The sequence below is a fragment of the Carlito syrichta genome, unplaced genomic scaffold (genome assembly GCF_000164805.1).
Source record: "Carlito syrichta isolate Samal-C Ts95f unplaced genomic scaffold, Tarsius_syrichta-2.0.1 Scaffold314834, whole genome shotgun sequence".
In the NCBI taxonomy this organism is placed as follows: Eukaryota; Metazoa; Chordata; class Mammalia; order Primates; family Tarsiidae; genus Carlito; species Carlito syrichta.
Window position 1 is genome coordinate 156,398 of NW_007258930.1, and position 20,749 is coordinate 177,146.

Genomic DNA, 20,749 nt, shown 5'->3' on the forward strand with positions numbered 1-20,749 from the left:
GAATTCACTGATGAATAAGGCTCTGCCCCTCTCCTCATGTGACTCAGAACCTGCCAGACTCTCATAGTGGTGAGGGTTATATGAGAACACATGTGAAATCACTTAGCAGAATGTCTGGTAGGTAGTAGCAGCTTAGTGAATTTCTTTTTCTTTTCTGTTCATCCTTTCAGCCTTCCATGAACATGGGGAAATCCAAAAAATTCCCAAGAACTTGGCAATTTTAGTAAACTATTCCTATATCCTTCCACATAAAATCTCTTAGCAGGACTTGACATAATTTGGAATTTGACCAGTTAGATGCATAATTTTATAGAATCTGTACTGTACCGAGTCAGCAAACATGAACTGATATTCCAACTTTGCTCTAGGGCAATTAATTCCCTTCACCTCTCTTGGAGTCATTTCTCTCATGGTACCATTAGGATTTGAGATTGTTTTAGCATGATCTTTATCCCTCTGATTCAAATTAATTGATTTTATTCTGATTCTCCACTTGATTCAATATAATGTGTATATTTCTCTCTCATATCCACCTTTTCCCTGCCTTCACACACAAAGTTGTCGGTGAGCAGGAACATGATACTGGTTTTCAACTTTTATTCAGTTGCTTGTATCCTGTTCCTTGCTCTTATCTCTGGTTTGGGGACAAATGGAAGAGGAAAGAGAAGCAGAGGGAAGTCTTGCTGTCTCGACATTTTTCCATCTGCTCCTTAATTAAACTTAAGGTGATTGTTGAGTTCACAGTTTCATGCTGACACATGAGACTGTACACCCTCCATTTCCTAATTTCTTCATCAGTGTCACTGCTTTCATTTGAAGCTACTGACTCTTTAAGCAAAATTACAGAATACAAAAAAATCATAAATGGCGAGAACTAGAAGGGATTTAGTAGCCATTTGGGAAGTCCTGGAAGGAGGAAGGATCTTTTCAAGGATGAGCAGTTGGTTCACCGTCAGGCCAGAGGTTGAACTTAAGTCACTAGGGCAGCTCTTTCACTCTCCCATTGCTGCAAGAATGGCTATTTTTATGACTTATTCTTCATTTCACCTCTCAGGTGACCAAACATCATGATCCTCTTTTTATAGTAAAGATTAGCTCAAGACTTTCATCTTCTTTGTCCTGTGGTCTCTCTTAGCCTTATGGGATTCCCCCCAGCGTTTCCTGGGATGAAGCTTTCCTTTCCATCCTTCTGTGTAGCAAAGCATTTCTAACAAAGGATTCGGGATGCTCCTAGTCACCTTATGGATCTCTTCTATTCCTATTTGCTTCTTAATAAACATTAATCATAGCTAACAGTTTTTGAATGCTTAATATGAGCATGACACTGTGTCAGGTACTTTCCATGAGAACGATTATGTGAGATACTACTGTTTTCAGAGGGGCAATTAAGGTGTAGACCAGTTCCATGCTTTGCCTGAGGATCCAAGTCCAGTAAGCAGTGGTTCCAGAATTGGAAGCCATGTTGTCGCACTCCAGATTCTGTGCCATTAAATGTTGTGGTGTTTTCCCCTCCCATTCTGCTCCCTCCTACTCCCCATAGCCCTAGCATACTTTCCCTCCCTCTTTTGCAGATTTCTTTCTGCCTGTCTCCCTAAACACTGGAGAGTCTCAGAGTTCCATTCTTGTCCCAGTTTTCCATCCCCTATATGATCCCAGAGCAATCTAACCTACATTGGAGACTCTGTACTTATATCCCCAGAACCTCGTTCTCGTCCCATTTCCAGACACCCCTTTCTAAGTGCATATACTTGGTTTTATCTGAATATCTGCACTGGCATCTCACATTCAACTTGTTCAAGACCAGGTGGCACCCTGGGTAACTGGAGTGATTGTCCTTTAGGCATCAGCTTGAAGGAGAGGCTATTTTAGAGGCCTTCCTGGTTCTGCTGCAGTCTGGGTGTAGTTCCAAGTTAGAATGTACGGCTAAAATTAGAAACTATTTTTATAAGCATTTACCTATAAATAAATAAATTAGCAAACCGTTTTTTTCTCTATGTAAAATAACATAGTTTTTAAAAAGGATAGAATGATTTATTTTTTGCCTTGGGTATTTAAGGAAGTATTTATATCAAAAAGAACTCCGAAGCAGTTCTGTTAGGAATGGTCTGTTTGCGGTGTTTGAGGGCCCCTCCAGCCTCTGTTCTCTTGTATCCACAGACCCTGAAAGGCAGAAGTATGTTAGAACCTCTCACAGTATGGCACAGCCTATGTGGGTTTCTACAAGTCCCAGTAACCCAGTGTACCAAACCATAGCATGATACCTTGAAAAGGAAACTGAGAACAAAATTCAGAATCAATCTCTCTTCACTCCCCTTCACTTCCCCTAGACTCCAGCTGCTCTGCTATCTTTGGTTTAAACAGTGCTATTTTTGTCAAGATTAAGTAAGCTTTTTGTTTCTTTTAGTCTGGTCTTTGCTTTGCTTGGGAGTGTTGATCTGGATTTTACTCTATTTCTCCCCGATCCATACATTTTTGTTCTCAAATAAGTGTCTCCCTTTATACTGTATCTTTCACTTCCCCATCTTGTTTGTTCCGTGCTTATAGGATGTTCTTTGCCATCTAATTTTAGATCACACATAATGCCCTCCAAGCAGCCTCTCTTTTGGAGGGATAAAAGCCATGGTTAAGATGTCACTTCCCATAAATCAGTTTTGGAGAAGATGAAGGCAGCTGTGGGCGGGGAGAGGGGAGCAGGAACTCATGAAGTCAGACCCTTTCAAAGTTGACTTAATCCTCCCTCTTATCCCTGTCGTCTCTGTGCTACCCTTTGGAGGGTGGATGGACCCTCTTTAACATGAAGGAGTGAGCTTTTGCATTGTTCCCCTTTGTCACAACAACAAAAGCTCTGGAAAATTCCAATTAATTAGCAAGCCCTGGGCTAATGAAAGAATAAAACTGAAAGAGAAGTGCTCTAAGCTTTCAGAGGCATAAGCATGTGAGGACAATGCTGATTTCAAATATTTGGGGCTGTTTGTATAATTTTCCCAGGGTTTGCCTTCCTGAGACTCATAGAGATAAGATGAGAGAGACAAGAACAAGGATTTTTCAGAGTCAGGATGTAATAACATTGTTGGCTTTTAAGGACACTAAATGACCCACTCTCACTTGAAGAAGGCAGTTAAATGTGGACTCACACGATCAAGGAAATTAAAACCAGCATATAGACTTTTGCACATTTTGTGTTTAGAGGAAGATATGGAAATTGAACAGGGATAAAGTAGATTATGAAATAAGGTTATGGTTAATTATTATGAAGGACCAGGAAATCACAGGGCCATTGTGTTCTTGAATGAGGGCTTGCCACCAGCATGACTGTTAGAAATGTATGGTGTTGAAAAACACTAACATAACACTGACATAACTCATTTGTAGACTTTTAATTATATTTTAGTAATAATAACAGTAGCACTGTAATAATCACAACAAACGACCATCAACATACTGAACATTTACTATGTGTTATGCAATGTTCTGAGAACATTTAATTTTCTCAATATTCTTATGAGATACTAGATACCGTGTGACTGATGCCTTTATTACTTCTATTTAATAGTTCAGAATATTGAAGTTCAATTGTTAAAGACTGACCACATATATACTTGACAGGCCTAGATGTGTATCTATGCAGTCTAATTTCAGTGTTAACACTCCAAGCCACCATACCTTCCTGCTTGTGAAATAAGGCCTTACTACATGGGTAGAAATGCCACTTGCGAGACTTCATGTTGCTAGACTGGACTAGGAGCCAGAGAGTCTGAAGCCTTGTTTCCAGATTGTTCACAAATTATTCCTGTGATCTTGGACAAATCATTTACTTATTATTCCTGGCCTTCAGTGTGTTCATTTGTAAAATGAAATTGTTGGTTTGGATGATACCTGAGATATCTTCCAGTTTTAATATTCCATGGATTGAGAAAATGATAAATTTCAGATGCAGGGTAAATTACATAGTCATTTTTGGGGAGTATGTGTGTGTGTCTCTGTGTGTGTGTGTATACATGCTTAGACATAAAAAGAGGAGGCTGCAGCTTTGAACCTACCAAACCTGCTCCATTTCTAGCTTTCCTGAATGACTTGGAGCTGATTGGTTTATCTCTTCAAACTTTTGTTTCTTTCTCTGATAGAGGCAATGATATTATATGTATAGAGTCCCTAGCATGATGACCAGGCATTGTTGGTAATTCCTCTGTATATCCTTATGTGGATGGTGAGAATTGGGTAGAAGCTACCCTACTTAGGTAGCTAGGTTCAGAGAAGAGATTAATTCAATGAAAAGGAATGTTTTCTTGAAAAAGTGATTGAGTAAGTATTTTTACATGGATTGATATGTTGATTGATCTCCAGTTGAGAATATTCAGTCCTGAAACCATCAAGTTTTTGGCGGATTTCCTGTTAAAATTCTTAATCGAATTATATTCCTTCCTTTCATTGTTCTTTCTTGGGCAATTATTTTGTCTGCAAATCTTTAGATTCCTTGGAACAAGTGGTCGTTGAAAGGATGCTGACTTAGCAATCATACTGGGTTGAATAGAGTGTCCCCTCAAAATATATGCTGACCTGGAACCTTAAAATGTGACTTTTATTTGGGAATAAGATTGTTGTCAATGTAAGCAAGTTAAAAGATGAGGTCATAGTGGATTAGGGTGGGACTTAATCCAATGACTGCTGTCCTTGTAAAAAACAAGAAACTTGGACATAGAGACAAGAGTGCTGTGTGAACCCAGAAGCCATACATGGAGAACACTACATGATGACAGAGGAAGAGATTGGAGAGGTGTGTCTATAAACCCAGGAATGCCCAACATTGTTAGAAACCATCAGAAGCCGGGAAAAGGCAAGGAAGGATTCTTACCTAGAGCCTTCGACAAGATAACGGCCCTGCCAACACCTTGATTTAAGCCTCTGGAACTCTGAGAGAATACATTTCTGTTATTTAAAGCTGTTCAATTTGTGGTACTTTTGTTATAGCAGCCCTAGAAAACTAATACAACAAGTAAGGGATCTTTTTTCTAACTATATTAGTTGGGACAAGATGAGTGGGAGAGAGACAAGTAGACACTGACTAAGGGGAAAAAGAAAACATGATGCATCCACAAAGGTGTGCTTTTGAAGTCATTTATTGCCACACAGTTTCTCTTCTCAGGGTATATAAAAACTCCTTTTTACGCTTATTGTCCGGAATTAGAATAGGTGTCGTTGTGGAAATGCTAAAACAGAGAACCTGATGAAAATTAGACTTTTAGTAGGTTATTATTTTTTAAAAATGGACTTTCATAAAATCAATACACTGTAGATTACAATGATTACCAATACAGATACCGAAGAGCTGTCCATACAATGACTACTGAGAGAGGCGCCGCTACCTGACTTACCAGCTGATTTAAATATTCTTCTAACATTATCTGAATGATTCTAGAAGTTAAAAGGAGTTTTTATCTCAAGCACTAACTTGTCTATAGAATAGGTTGGAAAGTACAAAATTCCTTAGAATTAGATGATTATTTGTAATTTGGGGCTAATCTTGAAATTATAATAAGGAAAGTAAGTCATAGTTAACTAAAAGACAGGACTTTGGAGAAAATAACATGATAAGACAAAACTGTCAAACAGGCTTAGGTTACACAGACTCTGTTCCAGAAAGGCTCAGAGTGAAGACAGCTCGTGAATTCTGTCATCAGGCAGTGAGGCCCGTATCACATGTCACTTTGCTTTGTTTTTAACATGTGGCTCAAGCTATGCCAGGCCTGCCGCTGTGTGGGAGATGTACTTTCTGACAAAATAAGGCATTTTCCTGGCATCAGGCCCCTTTGGAATTTTTACTGGTGTGCATAAACCCGGTGAGTGTGTGTTTCCCACACATATCCAATGCAGTCATATTTGGCTTTGTAGATTTATGGTGGTCTTGAAGCCTGTCGGTGCCAACGTGGTAAGTTCCCTATCACCACTGGAGATTATTCTAAAGAAATTAAACCAGGTGTTCACTCATCCATTATTTAAAAACTGTCACCTTTTTACCCTGTTTGTGACGAGGAAGAAAGAGGAGGCAAATTAGATAGACCAATTTTAGAAGGATTGAAAATATTTTGTAGTGTGGAAATGAAACAGGCTGTCTCTTTTTCTTCTTTCTCCTCATTCATCATGATAATAAAGTTCACTGAGAAAGTTCATTTGTATTATTCTGTGTTCAAAGAGATGATGATGATGACAATGATGACTGTAATATTAATGCTCATTCTTGGTTGTCTGTTATTGGCTGAGTTGAAGTATTGTATAAATAAACAAGTCCCCAGAAATGAATCTGAACTCCTCTGAGCTACTTTTTGAAACCCCATTTGCTAGCTCTCTTAACTCCTGGTTTTTCCCTCCTGAATATATTTCACTGTTGGTTACAAGAGGGATCAATGGAATCCCATGGACCCCCAAGCATAAATTTATTATCTCTTCTGGAACAATAACTTTAAGAAACTTCTCCAGCTTTAAGAGGGCATGGTATGTTCTCTTTGTATAGAAAGGATAGAAAATGATCATCCATATTGAAAGCAAAGACCAAGACAGGTAGAGAATGTACAAAATGACAGAAAAATATTCAATGTTTCATATGTGACCCTGGGAGATGGTTCGTCTGGTTCATTAATTCAACCCACATTTGTTGACCATGTGGGTCAGATTTGAGTTAGGGACCAGATATGCAAACTTAAGTAACACACACGTCTTGTTCTCCCAAAACTGATAGTCTAAAGTCAAGAGACTGACAGGTCATCTTCAAATTTTTCTGGTACCAGGCTCTCCCTGGTACATTCCAGCTAGTCTGACTTTCTTTTTCTTTCTCCAACACACCAATTTGGTTCAGCTTTCATATTTTTGTACTTACCATTTGCTGTGCTTGGTACTCCTCCCCCAGAATCTTACTTCTCGTGTTTACTATTGTATCTTCAGCAATACATTTTTGTTGAATGAATGGATGAATGAATAAATTAATCTCTAAAATACATTATAGTAATTAAGCAGTGAAAATGTTAACAAAGTGCTACAGGAAAACGAGGAGAAGAGTGACAGCTTCTGTGTCAGAGCACGTTGGTGATGCCTTTACAGAAGGACAGGTGAGCTGGACCTAGAAGGCAGGAGAGAGTGTAGCAAAAAGTGCTTCTTCTAGTTGGGTAGATGAAGCTTCCTTCTTGATCCAGACCCTTCTTGCCTGACCCACTTGATCCTAGCATTCCGTGAACAACCCAGATAATTCCCAGATAGAGTGGATAGCAATAACTCAGTAACTGTGACCCCTGTCCTCTTTGGACACATCTATCAGGGAAGTGAAGAACGTGTTTACTGAAAACTTCTCTTTCATGCTACAGAAAGTTGCTAAAAGCTTGTCTTTCCAATAAAGAGAAACTCAGAATTGATGTAATGGAGAAAAGGAGCTTATGAAACATAAGTAGGCATTCTTGACAGAACAAAAATAGAAGCTTAAAAGAGGCATCGTTTTTGGAAAGGAAAAAAAAGATTTTTTTCCCCCCTCTACTGTAAGAAAATATGTGTGGATGAGACATGTGTGTTAAACTATAGAATAAAATTTGCATGTTACTACTTCAGGGTACTGCAACCATGGCAATTCAGAATTTTGTCATTCCTGATAGACATGCTTGCAATATATACATCCATTAACAAGATTAGCACTTGAAGAGACAATCATATTTTTACTGAAAAGGTTTTTTGAGGATAAAATTTATTGATATTTAATGAAGCATGGAGTTTCTAAATGAACCATGAAAGCAATAGCTAAACTAATTAACTGCACATAAAGGCTCCCAGAATGCATACGTGATGTGGGCTGTGTGCTTATCAATCGTGCTTGGTTACACTGACATCTTGGATAACATGCTCCTCACATATGCTTTGTGAAAGCAATAGTAAATCCTCCTGTAATGCATGCACTAAAGGAGGAAATAACCATTTGGATTTCCTGCAAATGTGGAAGGGATGTTTAAGCCAAGCATTGCAAGGTTTATAGGTTATAATTTAGCAGAGTTAAGAGTAATAACAACATATTATTTCCATGCTCTTGATTTAAGCCTCTATCTATGCTGTTTCATTTAATAATAAATTGTTCTATCATTCTAAAAATATGCATCCCTCCTTCCTGCCCCCACCACCCCACCAAAGATGCTAAATAACATGAGATTAACATTTCATTGTGCAACAGGGATTTGTGTGGGCTTCTTTTCAAGTGCATGTAGAAACATGCCCTGTTGAGAGCTCTGAGAATTTTCAAAAGCCGGCAAAACCAGCCATGCTGTGGTGGTCACTGCAAGTCACACCAATTTGGGAGGCAGGTGACTTACCCTAACAGGGTGGTTAACATTGACCTTTATCAATGGTCATCTTTCATTCAGCCAATATCTTTTTTTAGTCCCAAGTACCTACTTCCTGCCTCATTAGCACAAGACATGGCTCTCAACAAGTGGCTTATAATTCTCACATACATTGTTCTGAAATGATATTCCTACACTAATAAAGGAGTTTGACAAATTATTAGGACCTGCAGCAATCATATGTATGAATGGTAGAGATGCAGGGACTGTAATGGACATTAGAGCAGTGCTTCTCAAACTTGAATGTGCAACAAAATCCCCCAGAAGACCTGTGAAAGTGCCAGTGGGTTGGCCCTACCCCTTAAGTTTCTGATTCGGTCGGTATGGAATGGGGATTGAGAACCTGCATTTCTTACAAGTTCCTGGGTGATGCTGATGCTGCTGGTCCTGGCATCACTCTTTGAGAACCACTGAAGTACAGTGTGTGAGCTGGACAGGGAAGGGCATTTTTCAGGGATATGCTCATCCCATACTTTTTTCTTACTTAAGGAGTGTTTCTTTTCTTTCTCTAAGATATCCAGGACCCTCCTCATCATGAAACACATTCACACTTAGATGTAATGACACTTAAAGAGCTCTTAACAAGACCATGTAAATTTTAATGGAATGAAACCAATGGAATGAATCTCTAAAGAAGGTATTTCAGATATCTGCCAGTGAGTGGTGGGCTTTAGGGGCCCTAAAATTTTAGTCTGAACTCACCATCCAGGCCAAATATCCTACTTGCCCATAAAGCATCTCTGTGTCATAGTGACCTCTCCGATGATCCTACCTTTGCTTCCAAGTTCTCTGATACCTAACCCAGGACCTGTGAAACATTAGATACCTGGTAAGTGTGTATCGAGTGGAGAGAGGGATGATTGGACGAGTGTGTGCCAGGGACCAAAATGATTAAAGCTTGTGTGATACAGCGCTTTGCTCCCCTCTTGCCCATTAAGGAAAATGTAGTATTGCCTGAAAAAAAGAAGCCTCATGGATTCCTCACCTGTCTTGGAGGTGTAATAAACTAATTAGTAAGGGGAGACATCGGGAATAGGAGTAGAGAAAGGGGATAAGAGTTGTCAATCAAAAGAAATGGCAGAGAGGGACTGCGCAGAAGGTGATTGTTTTCATCCTTTGTGGACTTGGTTTTTGGTTTTTGAATGTCCTACTCTGTTTAAAACTGGAACGAGGAGTTCTGGAATTTATTTGTATAATGGATGATTAAATGTACTAACAGATACAAAATAATGTATTTCTTTTTTTTGAGTTGGAGACTCACTCCCAGGCTGGAGTGTAGTGGCATGCTCACAGCTACCACAGCATCGATCTGCTGGACTCAGGGGATCCTTCCATCTTAGCCTTCCAAGTAGCTGGAACTACAGGTGTGCACTACCATGCCCAGATAATTTTTTATTTATTGTAGAGATGGGGTCTCGCCAAGTTTCCCGGACTGGTCTCAAACCTGTGAGCTCAGGCAATCCACTCGCCTCAGCCTCCCAAAGTGCTGGGATTACAGACTGAGCCACTGAACCCAGCCTCCAAATAATGTATTCTTAATGTGAATAATAGGGGATAAATGAATAGCAATAGCATGTAGTGGAAAGATGCTTTGTTGTTCATATGGTCTTCTTGAGCCATGGTTCTCAAAGGATGTCCTGAGACCTATGGAATCAGCTTTAGCATCACCTGGGAATTTGTTAGAAATGCAGATTCTCAGGTCCCACCCCTCACCCACTGAATCAGAAACTCTGGGGTGGGCCTAGTAATCTGTGCTTTTACAAGCCTTCCAGGGGATCCTGATAATGCTTAAGTTTGAGAACCGTGAGCCTATGGAGTTGCTGAACTTATGAGTTCTCCATTTGAAGGAGTTTCTACCTGACCGGGGCCCTCAAATTCAGGAAGACTTTTGGTTAAAAGATAACCAGTGGCTACTCATCCTATGTGTGAGTACAGATTTTTTCTAAATATTTCATTATTGAAAAAGGCTGTGAAGGCAGAAATATTTTGAGTTCAGCAAAAAAATATGGGCTAGATATTGAAAGGAGAAAGAAAAAGGTTTATAAATCAGTCACACTGAACAACTGCATAAGAATGTATGCCATGGCCAGTTCGTGAGCCTGGGAAAGTGATTTGATTGCAGACCAAATGGGCCGTGTAATGGGTCAATGGTTCCAGGTGTAATCCACCTCTGATGTCACTTGCTGCACAATCATGCTTATTCTTCTGCTTCTTAACATATTTTTGGCAGTAACTTAGTAACATGTGACCTGTTTAGTTTTTTTACCCATCAGTACTAGTGTTCTTTTTTTAAAACAGCACTTCATCCCTGAATATAAAAATTACACATGTTCACTATAGAGCATTTGTTTAAATACTGAAAAAAACAGATGAAAATAAAGTCACCTGCCAGTACTTTGCAGATGCTGTTATCAATTGTTAATATTTTAGGAAATACCCACATGTGTATATCTTGTGATTTCACTGTAAGTAAAGTTTTGTGTTTTCTTTCTCCATATTATGTTACAAACTTTCTGCTATGCAATTCATTTTGCTTTGAAAATACTGCTGCTTTTAAGTAGAGCAGAAGTTGTTTTATATGTGCATAAAAGATGCTGTAATTTGTTTAATCAAGTTTGCTTTCTTTTTTACTAAAACTATATTATCCCAAATATCTTTAAAAATGATGGTCTAAACCTCTAAATATTTCCTTAGAGTAGATTATTGGGTCAAATGAACATTTTAAACCTTTGATTGTCTTACGAGGTTGCTTCCCAAAATGTTTATGTTGCATATTAACTCTTTGAATCAGTTTATTAGCAGAATATCGTGTCTGCTTTATGTCTTGTCTACTAGATTCTTCCTTTGTGAACTGTTTATGTCCTTTTCCTTTCTTCTCCCTATAGGAATGTTTGTCTTTATCATTGCTTTGTAAAATCTCTTTATATTTTAAGACTGTAACCCTTTGTCATGTAGAATGCTGGTGTATTGCCTAGTCTTTTGTTTAAAACAGCTACTTTTTTCATTTTGTTTGCGGTACTTTTTGAGCTACAACATTTTTGTCGTTATATCTATTCATCTTTGCCTTCTATATCCTAAAATGAAGTAAACACTTAAATATATTTTCTTTTAGTAGCTTCATATTTTCTTTTTAATATTTAGCTCTTTATTTCCCTGAATTTATTATGGCATATTATGGCTAATTGTATTTTCCAGTGATGCCTGAAGTCATAGCTTTCATTCATGTGCTCTTTTGTGGTGTGACTTGGCCACTCTCATGTCAAGAGATGAAGTCTATTTATCTACCTTCCTGAATTTGAGTGGGCCCTGAGAATGCTTTGGCCAATGGTATATGGCAGAAGTGACACTGTGTCTGTTGGAGGCATAGTTTTTAACTGGCTCGAAAGCCCCCTCTCTCTGCCTCTTAGAAACCAGCCACCATGCTGTCAGAAGCCCAAGTCATGCGCAGAGGCCAAGTACTGGTGTTCCCACTGACAGCTCCAGCTCAGCTCCCAGACGACAGCTAGCATCAACAAGCAGAAAGGGAGTGTACCACTTTAGATGTCTACCCAGGCCACTGATCAGGTGACTGTGACTGGCCCTAGGTGACATCTGATTTCCATGCACGAGAGACCCCAAATGAAAAGTATCCTGATGAGCCCAGTCAACTCCCAGAGTCACAAGAGATAATAACAAAGTGTTTAAGGACACCAAGTTGTTGAGTGGTTTGCTACATAGCAGTAGATAATTGGAATACTGACACAGGTAATGTGAATAAGGATTTTGCTTTGATTTTCCCCCCAAATGATAATAAACTGTTGCCCCACTACCATTTATTGTTCTCCTGTTTCCCACTGATTTGTAATGCTTCTATATATGTTAATTTTTATTATATATCTGTGGTTATAATGTTATAATTCTAATCTTTTTTTATTCAGTTAGTCTTCATTCTGTGTTTCATAATTTTTATTTTCATAGCTTTAAAATATATTTATTTTATTTTTGAAAGCCTTTATGACTGTTAGTACTAGTTTATTATTTAAGGTAAACTTCAGTATCCCAATGTCAAGGTGGTGAATAAGGAAAGGCTTACTAGGATTTTTCATTTATTCAGTGGTTCTCTGAGTGATGTCACCCTTTGGGGACATTTGGCCATGTCTGGACAGAGTTTAATTTTGGTTGTCACCACTGTGGGTGCTACTGGCATCTAGTGGGTAGAGGCTAGAGATACTGCTCTTATAATACCACAGAGCATCCTCAGCCTTGCAATACAAAATTATAGGCACAAAATGTCAGTAATGCAGAGGCTAAGAAATGCTGCATTTAACCTATAGAAAAGTTTGGAAGAATCAATGTCCTATATTTAGTTTTCTCACCCAGGAACATGGATGTATCTATAGTTATGTCTTCAGAAAAAAAGTATTTTCTTCCTATTACATGCTGTTCCTAGGAATTTTTAATTAAAAACATCTTCCATTGTATTTTAAAACTCATAATTGATGGTATAAATAAACCCATTGCTTTTGTCATATTTTTATTGTGTCTTGCCACCTTATTGAATTTTCATTTATAGTTATTTTTAGCTAATTCTGTTGAATTTTATAGGTAGACAGAACTTGTGAAATTTAGTTTGGTAACAAGGGGAGAGAGTAGAAACTCAATGTTTACGAAGAAAATGTTCAAACTGCAAGGAATCTGAGAGATTATTTAATCCCTTGCCTTCATTTTAGTGGTGATAAATCTGAAGCCTAGAGTAGTGAAAATAGCTGCTTCATGCCACATAGTTTGTGCAGGAGTCTACAATGGAAAAAAGCATAAAGATTAGCTTTTGGATGAGGGCAGTGAAAATTCTCATAATTTACATAAAACCATAAAACTTGACAATGTGTTTAAAGCCTTTGGGATGTTATAGAATAGAGAATGACCTTAGACAATTTCTCTTCCATTTCCCTCCCTCTACCGTCTCTGCAATATCCTACCAACCCTGCCTTGTATTCTTCCACAGACAAGAACTCTGCCTCACAGTGTTTCCAGTCACTTCTGATTTCTAGAAAGTTCTTCCTTGGTTCCTTTCTGAGGCTCTTACATCCTTTATGGTTGAATGATGTTGGAGGAAACAGAGCTTTCATCTGCTGAAGCGGCAACTAATAGAGATTTGAATGGCAGTAGAAAAAAATTGTGTTACTTGATGGTTGACTAGGTGAGATATGAGACTGGGAAGGTTCAAGGTTCTGCTTTCCTCATACAAGACCCATGTCAACTGGGCAGCCCATAAATACTTGTTGAATAGAGTTGAATTTTATATGATGTTTTTATGCTTTCTAGTTCTTCTTTGTGAGGGGCCTGTGGGTAAGTGTTCAGCCCAACGAAGACCGAAGGTCTTAACCCCAAATGCCCCTCTTTCTGTCACCTTCCAAAGGCTCCCCCTGCTGTGGCAGTTATGAGCAGGTTTAACTAGGAACAGATGATTCCTATGCTTCATTACCAGGCAAAGTCTCTGTGCCATGGGACTCCATGCAAACTCATTGACATAATGAAGAGGCCTTCCATTATTTCGGACTCCTGAAGGCAGGATTTTTCTTTAGAACAAAGAAAGAAAGTAAGGCCACAATGCAAAGAAATTCCCTCAGTGCATAACTGCTAATTGGGCAATTGTTCTGCAATTATTATTATGCCAGGAAATAATAGCTTTATAGCCTCACTCACTGCTTGTAAACTTTCTTTCAGATGGGAATCTTTTAAAAAATTATGCTGTCAAATTTGAATTGCTTAAATTAGACTTTTTCCCCTTTTCTTAGTGAGGTGCTTGCTATTCCCGAGTAGTCTGGATGTTGGTTCTGTGACAAATTTACATTTGGCAGATAAATAAGTAGCCAGCAGTTCTACTAAAACCTGTGGTTTAGTAGTGGTTCTACTAAAAACTAAAGTTTAAGGGGATATGAGCAAACTCAAACTGAATCTCTTTTGAAACATGTTGTAAACAATCTCATTTCTTGTTTCTTCTGAAGAGTCATACATTGTGTCTGATCTGGGAGAGTACAGCCTTTTGTATCCTCTAGGCTCCAAGACAACAGAAGAGAGAAATCTCTCTGTGGGCATTTTCAGATTCAATTTGTGGACTGAAATGGAGTTGATCTCTAGGCACAGTAGTTAAATAGAGGTCTCTGTGTCCCTTTCATCCCTGATCCCCTCCTCTGTGCTTACTCCCTTTTCCCTTCAGCTTTTCATGAGTGATTCTTTCCCCAGCCCAATGCTCATCGTGTAGTAGGCTATCATCTGCCATTTTGACTCTTTTTGAAAGCAGAAGACATTTTTAACTGTCTCAGAGGTATTTACATCATTAAGCATCATTTAAAACTGACAGTCCCCAAAAGGAGTATAGGATATAGCAGTAAGTGGGTTTAGTTGAGCACCTAAGTATATGGATTTTTGTCCCGACTATTTAACTAGCTATTTGACTAAGAGGAAAGTCACTTTACCTCTCTGGACTTGAGTTTTACTATCTGTAAAACTAAGAGGTTGGATGCACGATTTCTATTTATTTACTTATTTATTGAGTGTGAGTCACTCTGTAACCCAGGCCGGAGTGCAGTGGCACACTCATGGCCATCCCAGCGTCGACCTGCAGGGCTCCAGCGATCCTTCCACCTCAGCCTTCCAAGTAGCTAGAATTACAGATGTGTACTACCATGCCCGGCTAATTTTTTTTTTGATTTGTTGTAGAGACGAGGTCTTGTCAAGTTGCCCAGGATGGTCTTGAACCCATGGGCTCAGGCAGTCCACTTGCCTCGGCCTCCAAAAGTGCTGGAATTCCAGCTGAGCCACCGAACCTGTCCCGGATGCACGATTTCTAAGGAATATCTCTAATATTCCTTCTTAGCATCTAAATCTATGAATTGAAAAAGGGATGCATCTTTTACTTATAAGGGAAACCTTGCTGGTTTCATCATCTATTCTGGTTTAAAGATAATCTCTTAGATAAGAGAGATTAAAGATTTTGAGATGTGAGCTATGGGTGGAAAGGGCAGTTGACATTTATTGAGCATCTGGTTTGTGCCAGGCTGGGTGCTAGATAGGATGTGATCTCACCAAGTTAGTTGAAGTGATTTGACCAAATTTTCATCAATACATAACCAGATATCCAACTTGGCCTCCTGGCCCGTGGTTTTGTCCTGATGTAGATGCCTCTTGCTTCCATACAGCTGACCTCGCCCACCCACACATTCACATTTCTTTCCTCCTATGCTAATAATTCTACTGGATAGTGACAGCAGAGAACAACTGCTTGCCTGGGGACAGTCCGTGGCTGGTTAAACTCTGCTTTCAGGACAGTGCAGTTTTGCAAGATCAAAACTTGGATTACTAAGGCAGAATTTTAGAAAAGACCCTTTTTAGGTTTTATATTGTTTTTGTTTTTTTAAATGTAGTGTTTTTAATATGCACAAATAAAGTATTTGATAAATATTACTTTTTAATTTTATTTATTTTTTATTTTAAAGATGTGGGGTACAATTCAGGAGGCTTTGTGTTGTTTTTAAAGTAGGATGATTTCTAGTAGAAAGGGACCCTATAAAAACTTGGGTCTGGGCAACCCTCTCTGGTCCCCTCCCATTGTGGGAGCTTTTCTGTCCTCTCAATAAATCCTGCTTTCTTAAAAAAAAAAAAAAAAAAAAAAAAAAAAAAGCTTGGGTCTGTGTGAGGGGTTGTCCTCCAAGGCACCACCTCTTTAGCAGTTATTATACCTGACGCATTGTGTATCTTTGTGCTCATCTGTGTGTGTGTGTGTGTGCGCGTGTGTGCATGCATGCATACACATGTGCAATGCATGCACATCATGGTCTTACATCCCTAACGTATATCCTGATGACCTGTGTGCATTCAAGGCTGCCATTGAATACATTGTAAGTTAGTACATTTTTTTCTGTAGTAAGATTTATGCAAGTGGACATAGGATATTTCATATCTTGTTTCTGTATATCACCATTATTATCATCTCCTTCTCAGTGTCCCAGTAGCTTTTTTTTTTTTTAATCTTACCTTATTTTACCAGACATCCTTTTGTGTTATGATTCTTTTGATTTCTGTTTCACCTGCTCTTACCAGGCAGTTTTTAACTACCGAATGAGAGAAGGAACAAATGAATTTCGTGTTATGCATCAAAAATTCCTGAAAGTAAGAGGGGTTATATAATAGACATTTAACTACTACTGCAAAGGTTAGAGCAGTGTCATCTATTTATACTTGCATGCCTGACACCATATATGGTACCTACACAGAACAGATTAACGTGTCATGCTTGATTCTTGCTTTTATATGGAAACTTAAGATGTTGGAGGCTGGAGGTGAGTGTGTGTTCAGCTTTGAGAGAAGAATGGGTTCCCAACTGTTCTGTGTTCTGTCCAGTTGTGTGGAGGTTGGTATGTGTGTGTGTTTTGACACCTGTGTGTGTATCTTGAGTTCAATGACCTGCGTTTGAATACTCACTCTTAGCAAGTAAATATACTTTTTGAACCTCAGATTTCCTTTCCTGTGAAATGGGATGGTGATAATCAGGGTTGTTGTGGGAGCTAAATGTATTGATCCAGGTACAGAACCAGGCATCTTCCCCTGGCACCAAGTAAACCTTCCATTGTTGTTAGCTGTCACTTCATTTTTAATGTGTAGGTGAATCACTATCATTAGTACTAGTGGTAGTACGAGTAGTCACAGTTGTGACAGTATAAGTTCTTGGTGAGGAAGTATGATCACCACGTCCATAGCTAGGTAGCCTCGACACCGCCTTTGTAGTACTTACGAATAGCTAAGAATGGGGCCAGGAGAGAGAGGTTTGTTATACTCTTGTTTCCATGGAGGGTTTGATGGGAGAGGTGACAAGTCAAACAGGGCTTAATGGTGTTGATAGGGAGGAGCTGCATGTGCAGTGAGGTGTAACCATCTGCCTGGTGAGAAGGGAGAGAGGAGAATGGGTTAAAAATGACTGACACAACAAAAAAGAGGCAGCTTCTGCCACACCATGCCCACTCCAGGCCTCTCAGCAACCTGCCTATTTTATTTTATTTATTTTTACTTCCCCCCATTTTAAATAATAAAATCCTATTACTCTTTTTGCTCTCTCCTCACCTCCTGTACTAAATAAAACATGCTACAGGTATGGCATGGGCATTACCTGTACTAAATAAAACATGCTACAGATATGGCATGGGCATTACCTGTCCATAGACATTTACTGAGTGCCTGCCCTCTACAGGAAGCTGTGGCCTGGTGCTTTGGGGCTGAGGGGTGGGGAATGGAGGTACAGTCCTTGTTCTCATGGACCTGCCAGTTTAGGGGGAAAGGTGAGATACAGGCACATAAGGCAGGAGTGGTCAATAACACAAAAGATTTATAAATAATTATGTGAGAGTTTAGAGGAGGGCTAACGCACTGTAAACTTGGCACAGAAGGCAGGAATCCGGAAGGTTTGTTTTAAGGAGAAGGTGGCATTTGAGCTGATCTTTGAGAATGGGAGTATGGGGAGTGTAGGGGTGAGGGTTGGTGAGCAGCGATTTCAGACTGTCTGGAGTGGAGTATGCATGAAGGGACTTTGGTGGTGAATTCAGACTGGAATCAAACCTGTGAGTGGAGCAAGGAAACTGATGTAGCCAGATCTCATCCAGAATCAGCGATAGTTAGTAAGAGTTTTCCTGAAGCGATTTTTGCTATAATAAGAAAAAGGGGGGAGGGATTAAGAGCTCAAGCATTCCCAGTGTTCCAGTTAAATGTTAACTCCCTTGTGTAGTTAACTACTAACTTACTCTTTCCTATGCAAAAGGAAAAAGGAGAAACATAATGCAACCGTAACCACTCATTTAAAAAAAAAATATTCCTGGCTTGCTTATCTGGTTGCTTGTTTTCAACGTAATACATATGTAGCTATTACAGAGATGTGTGCAAACTTGAACAACAGACAGTAGATGTACCTTTGTGAATTCCCTGGATGTCTTCTGCAAGGTTTGCAGAGAGCTATTTTTGAACACATTCCTAGTTTAGCCATTAGAATATTAGGGGTTTTATTGGTATAAACTCAGCAGGAGCTGAAACATTGCTTCCAGAAAGGTGAGTGAGCTCACCCACCCACCTGCTCTGATCCAAGCAAATTAATGACCTGCCGGTTATTGTTCGTGCTGACCAGCGCAGGCTGACTTCACCAACAGTTCCACTTGAAGGGAGACATTGTTTCTTCTGTTGCATTTGTCAGATGCTTTCCTCTCTGCACACCAGCCTCCTTTACTGAATGTCCTAGCAGTCCCTGAATGTTCCTGCTGCCTGTATTTTATGAAACCACAGAACAAGTAGCCCTGGAAATGTATGCAAAGTACTCTGCACAGCTGCCTGAGGCCCCCAGCAAAGAGCAAGATGTAAACACCTCTATACCCATACAGGTACACAAGTAGACACAGCATATGGAAGTCCCACAGTGGGAGGACTTCTTACTTCTAACACTTTGAAGTCTCAGTGACCAAACAGCCTGGGAACATGAATAACTTAAGCATGAGGTGATTTTGCTGATGATTCTGATCATTTTTCAGGAGGAATAATGGTAATGTATGGAATGGAGGTAGGTGGAGGAAGGGGACTAGGTGGAGGAAGGGGATTGTGGAATTTGTATTTGCTGGAGGCAATTTCAGTAGAGCATGATATTGAACTTTTAAAGTGTCTTAGGATAGCACCAGCATAATGTTCATTTTGGTGAAGGAATGAATAATTGAAGAAGATTAATTGTAGTGGCCTTAAAATGTTAAATGTCAGGTGCTAGGGCAGGGTGGCTGGAAAATAAGAGACAGATGGTGACATGCCTTTGATTTGGTAGAAGATCTACTGCGTTTGACTCTAAAGATGCTACTGGACTGTCAATCAAAATGGAGGAAGAACAAGATAGTTTTGAAAAGTCAAATGGGATGCTCTTTAGAATGAGTGTCCAAACAATCCTAGTACATGGTTCTGGCCTGTTTTAAATGAGTAGCTCTTGCATTCTTCCCCTTTCCTGTGTTTACCTAGAGGACTGTTGCATTTTTATTAGTAGGATAATCTTTGCATTAAAGAAATTCAAAGAAATTCCTACTGTATGTAGAGAATAGGCATTTGAGATGCAATTTATTCAGGGTTCTGTTCTTATTGGAGAAAAACCGAATTCACCGTTGAGTAGATTATAACTGCAGTTGCTGATTTAGAAAGCCATTTGTTGGATTCAGGTGACTTTGATAAGACTTTTATTCTTTTCAATCTTATGTATTTGTGAACGCATTCTTGGGAAGATTGCTGCTGGGTAGTGTTGCATGTCAGAGATGAAGGGAGTTTAGTTATTAACCCTAAGCAGAGAGTAAAGAGGGGCAGTAGGCAACCTGTGGAATGAGGAAAGAGCCAGGTTGAAACATTTCCAAAAGGTATTTTTGTTGTTTATACTTGTTAATTATTAATATTAATTATTGATGAAAAATAGTTTTGAGTTACATGCCACACATTGTTTAGGAATAAATTGCCACATTTCTTATCTGGAACTATAGTAGATATTAAACTGTTTCAAATAATCAATATTTATTAATTTAGTAAGATTTTCCCCCTTTCTTCAACATTAAGGACAAAAGTCCATGAACTTCTGGTGCATAAGGAATTTGTTTTATAAAAGAAAAGTTTGTTTTATGAAAGTGCTCACCTTTGAGTGAATTCTAACACTAAATGACTATGTTAAGAACTGAATTTGATCAAAGTAGGTCAATAATTTAAAAGTATCTTTAGAACAAAGTACGTGTCATATGTAAGACATATAGATAATGTATAGGTTTTATAGGTTAAAGTTGTTGAATTAGTTATAGACTTTTTGCTCTGTCTCGATTGTTCATGCCTTTTCAGATGCACTCCATGATGAGCTTTTTAGGACTTTCTATATTTTGCAGTTTATCATACAGATTTAAGTGAATTTCTGTTTGAATTTCAATATGAAAGGATGCACATAATTGAAGATTACTCTGAGAGTCAGAACAGGCTGATGCTCAAGGAGATAGAGAAGAGAGAAGGAAATCTGAAGAGAGAAAGGAGGAGTGGAAGTGGGGAGGAAGAGAGAGAGAAAGGGGTCTAAGTTGTTAGGTCCCTCTGATAGCTTGAGAATTGACATGACTTGGAGAGCGCCCTGAGAGTTAGGCTGTAAGAACCAGTATTTATGCTTCTTAAGCATTATGAGTTTTTTTTTAATGTTATTAGATTCAATTTAGCCTAATTCTTAAGAACTGTATGCTGAATATCCCATGGTTTTTGCTTATTTTTAGTTTTAGATTGGGTTGTTCTAATCAATTGGTTGTATTATATAGCACAGCAGTTGTGTACAGAGATACTAGTCTCTCTCTCTCTCTCTCTCTCTCTCTCTC

The 20,749-nt window shown here is 38.9% G+C and overlaps 1 protein-coding gene across 2 annotated transcripts in view; it reads left to right on the plus strand.

The window, feature by feature from the left end:
- Positions 1-20,749, plus strand: part of GLIS3 (GLIS family zinc finger 3) — a 471,312-nt gene that overhangs the window by 114,765 nt on the left and 335,798 nt on the right. The window contains exon 1 of one of the 2 annotated variants that reach the window (XM_008072049.1): positions 13,435-13,548. The exons of the other annotated variant lie outside the window; for it this stretch is intronic. The gene's annotated coding sequence lies outside the window, so the exon portion shown is untranslated. Of the gene's footprint in view, positions 1-13,434; positions 13,549-20,749 lie in introns of those variants that run through there. 2 annotated transcript variants of the gene reach the window in all.